This window comes from Diaphorina citri, unplaced genomic scaffold (genome assembly GCF_000475195.1).
Source record: "Diaphorina citri unplaced genomic scaffold, Diaci psyllid genome assembly version 1.1 scaffold1069, whole genome shotgun sequence".
In the NCBI taxonomy this organism is placed as follows: domain Eukaryota; kingdom Metazoa; phylum Arthropoda; class Insecta; order Hemiptera; family Psyllidae; genus Diaphorina; species Diaphorina citri.
This window is the reverse complement of record NW_007378498.1, coordinates 24,089-28,388: the sequence shown is the minus strand read 5'-3', so window position 1 is coordinate 28,388 and position 4,300 is coordinate 24,089. Positions and strand designations below refer to the sequence as shown.

The following is a 4,300-nucleotide window of genomic DNA, read 5'->3' as shown; positions in this document are numbered from 1 at the left end:
AAACAATATCTGGGCTCACTCCAAGTCCACACACTAAGAATTCATTACAAATTCTGAGAATTCTACACTTATGGTACCTCATAACATCTGAGGCTCTTGGGACTAAATAGTCCCAGAAGTTGGGACTAAATAGTTCCAGACGAGAACATCTCGAGTTTACAACAACATATCCATGAACATTTGAACAGTCTAGCTTTCTAGAACGTATAAGCATCGTGCGCCTAGGATCAGGTCTGAGCAGTCTAGTGACTTTAGGACAACTCCTCAATAGGCGCATTCTGTAGCCAAAGCTCGTGAATGAAACTGTACAGATGATCACTGACTGCGACCTGGAAACAGAGAAGAGACATGAGTTATTCACTGAAATAAATTGCCTCATAACACAACTTATGACACAATCCAAGGAGTGCTTTTTATTCAGAAACCCCTGAAATTCCTTAAAATTCAAGGATTGTGCTTTTAAAGAATGGCATTCCATTGAAATAAAAAACGTCCATCGTGGAATCAAATCTACAGTCCAAGTCAAATCATAAAATTTAGTACAGTGCATTAATTGGAGATTCGGAGAACAGCATTTTGTGGTGGTTAACACAATTAAAATTCCTTAGTCCTTGTTGGTAAGTTATGGTAGGTACATATTAAAATCAAGTAGGTACACATACTGCTGACTGCTGGTCATTTCACTCAAATTCGTGAGAACAGAAATTGTAGAGATAGTGGTAATCCCAAGAAAAAGCGAGCTTTAGCAAAGCGAAAACAAAAGGGCTGGCTTAAAGCCCGCCAGTTAGGAGATTAGTAGGAAGGTTTGTCACGCCACATGCCAAAAAATGAAGAAAAAAAAATCAATAATAAATTAAGATAAAATAAAAACATCCCTCATCATTTTACTTTTGTTCAAGTATGAATTTATTCTTAGGAAGCTCTTCCATATAGCACACCACAAAAACAGCTTGCATAATTCCGATGTGAATAAAAGTGAATAATACTGACGTGAATAGGTACCTTGTACGGTGTAGGATTGAGGTTTCTCTTGTGATCCTGACGTAATGTCCTCAGTGAGGCTTTCACTCTGGACCTGACTTGCTCAAGATCTGGAATAGGCTCGACATGGAGGGGGGAGCGGTCTATTTAAACATTTACCTCCCGGTTTAAATTTGTTTATGGTGTTGGAGGCGTGCTTGGCCCGTGCTTTTCACAGCAATATCAAATGCCGCCGCGCGCTGACGCAAGATACCTACTAAGAAAAAGGTATAAATTAGAAAAATATACGTACAAATTCTGGTGGGTTGTGAGTCAACTTATCTTTCAACTTCATGTTACAACCTTGCCTTTCGACACATCGTACGTGTGTACTGTGTACGGTTTTTGACATGACATTTGACGTATAATCTGTCAAAGTTGTAAAGTTGGAAGACAGAATGATGTTAGCGTGTGTAATGTGTAAGTACTCGTACTTGTGTATAATCCGGGCTTCATAATAACCCCCAGAAAGTAGATTAAGATTGTGAAGCATCCGTACAGATATTGTCTGACGCAATTTGAATATCGCCTCCTGGAAGAGGTATTAAAAAATAAAAAGGCTTCCTCCATTTGACTCGGGATTTTCGTGAAGCCCTCGGAAATTATTTATGCTTTTTTTTTTTTTTTTTTTTTTTTTTTTTTTTTTTTTTTTTTTTTTTTTTTTTTTTTTTTTAGAAGGATCCAAATTAATTAAACTTAATTTATCATGGACACTCGTAGCTGCGTTGAAAGCCCAGAAGAAGTTGTTAGTAAAACAAGTCTTCCGTCCTTTTCCTGTGTACTTTTAGTGTCTCCTGCGGCTGTTTTACTACCTAACCCCTTCTGGGCTTTAAACACAGCAACGAGTGTACATGGATTCTTAAGAATATGTACGGATTTTAGTGTCTCCTGCGGCTGTTTTACTACCTAACCCCTTCTGGGCTTTAAACACAGCAACGAGTGTACATGGATTCTTAAGAATATGTAAGGATCCGTATTCTGTAGTTACTTAGCCCAATATTAAGATCACTTACCCTATGCAATGGTTCGACACGGGTAGGTATAACATAGGCACGTTTGGATTCAATGAAAGGGTGACGACACAGGACTCTGGAACCTACTTCAGGGGCGGCTTCCGTACTCCTCTGCAGAAGATCAATGAGAGCGTGTCCATCCCCTCCATACAGACGGTAACAGTCCTTACGACCAGGCGGGGGTTTTTTTTTTTTTTTTTTTTTTTTTTTTTTTTTGCTTAGGGAACTGTTAAGTAATAATACTTGATAGGTACAATTATTAATTTTAAAGACAATTTTATGTCTTCTGGCAGTTTCATTTGTACGTCAGCTATGTGTGATACATTCCTACAATGTATCATGTCGATGACTAATTCACCGGGTATGGAAGGACGGGCTAAAAGCCCCAATGGGGTCTGAAAAACCCGATTGGAGCTCAAAATCAGATGAGCAAAATTTTCGACACATTCAATTGCATTTAAATCGGTAAAAGGTTCAAGACTTCCAAGAGTTATGGTAAAAGAAATGTTCGGAACAAAATAAAAAAAAATCATCAAGTTAAACCAAACCAATAAAATAATAAAGTATTGTTGAAGAAGAAGAAGAAGAAGAAGAAGAAGAAGAAAAAAAGATTACTACTTGGCCCCAAAAATGGAATTTATCTAAAAGTCAGACCAAAATCCCGCCCTGGTACTAATCCAGGGTTATAGACGTGGAAATTAATCAACATTCGTAAACGAACAAAAAAAATCTTACTACCCCCGCACACAAAGATTTATAAATAGAACATTTGAAATAATATCAATGAATTCAACGTTGATAGGTGACTTAGTGTGAATCGGATTAGACAGACAGATATAGCATCCAAAGTAAGGTCGTGTGATTTGTTGTGTCTGAGAAGATGAAAAATACGTACGTATATTAAAAATAATAATAATAATAATAATAATTCAATATGTAAAAAAAAAGTACAATATTTGATATGAATTCTAGAGACATGGCTAAACAAACATGAACTTTTTGAGTGCTGAATAAAGAACCAAAGAAATAACAATAACATACGGACATGAAATCGCATTGATACAGGACAAAACAAGCCACAGTAAACTAAAAGAAACACCTTTTCGAATGAAGTGCAACAAAACTGCTTCCATTAAAATGCAACACCGCAATTTGAAGTATATTGTACATCTTGCCCGCCAGAACATTGCTTGTGCCATCGAAACCACCTGGAATGTGAGGAAATTAAGGTTTGAAAACTTTCCAAGTCAGTTATTTTACTTAGGTGTAAGCGCAGATGCATAGAATAGGCCAAAAATTGGAGTAGTGGGTATAGAGTGAACATTAGATTGTATCTTGAGCTGTGTCCACCGTCCACACATAGGTTATGGTGTCGATCGATGGTCGCTCATCTAGGCCTCAAAAAACTATCTGTTTTGCGCTTTTCAGCCCTAAGTCACGTCGAACGTACCTAAAGATATTGTACATCTTGCCCGCCAGAACATTGCTTGTGCCATCGAAACCACCTGGAATGTGAGGAAATTAAGGTTTGAAAACTTTCCAAGGTTATTATTTTACTTAGGTGTAAGCTCAGATGCATAGAATAGGCCAAAAATTGGAGTAGTGGGTATAGAGTTAACATTAGATTGTATCTTGAGCTGTGTCCACCGTCCACACATAGGTAATGGCGTCGATCGATGGTCGCTCATCTAGGCCTCAAAAAACTATCTGTTTTGCGCTCAAAAAACAGCCCAAAGTCACGTCGAAAGTACCTAAATTCAGCTACTTTGATCGAACCCAAACAAAAATTCTGACAAGTTCCTCCCTACATAAGCATGCAATGTCATAACTTCCTATATCTGCAGTATCACAGCCATTAATAACATAAGCAATTCTTTGTTGTAAATCAAACTACATCAACAAAGTTTTCTTTCTACCCAACTCAGTTTACCGCAACAAAGGCCAGAGGGGTAGGTGGAGTGTGAATTATTCTATTGCCATCGCTCAATGTCTTGGCACCTACTGGTACCCAAGGGTAGCATCATCTGCAGTCGTATAAATGGTACTCGACACAGCGCTGTACCTAATAGAGCTAATTCGCAACGCTTCCTATTCCTATACAGGGTGAATAAATAAATGGGGTACAAGAATAGAATAGAATAGAATAGAATATACCCTGTTTATACTGCCAGAATGAGACTGAAAAGTCCCTTTACTCCCGCAGTCTAAACAAGGTCTCATGTATTTGGTACAAAATAGGTGTATTTTTTATAAATTAAAACCTTGCT

General features: G+C 37.7%; 1 protein-coding gene and 2 long non-coding RNA genes across 3 annotated transcripts in view; all 3 read right to left on the bottom strand.

Annotated features, from left to right (window-relative positions):
* Positions 1 to 4,300, bottom strand: part of LOC103514020 (nicotinate phosphoribosyltransferase) — a gene marked incomplete at its 5' end in the record, with an annotated part of 30,449 nt that overhangs the window by 9,427 nt on the left and 16,722 nt on the right.
* Positions 28 to 1,122, bottom strand: LOC113469416. The gene is made up of 2 exons (XR_003392842.1): positions 1,003 to 1,122; positions 28 to 329 (listed from the first exon to the last, which is right to left on the bottom strand). It is a non-coding gene; the product is annotated as an uncharacterized LOC113469416 (long non-coding RNA).
* LOC113469418 lies at positions 1,790 to 2,209 on the bottom strand. Its single transcript, XR_003392844.1, has 2 exons — positions 1,927 to 2,209; positions 1,790 to 1,832 (listed from the first exon to the last, which is right to left on the bottom strand). It is a non-coding gene; the product is annotated as an uncharacterized LOC113469418 (long non-coding RNA).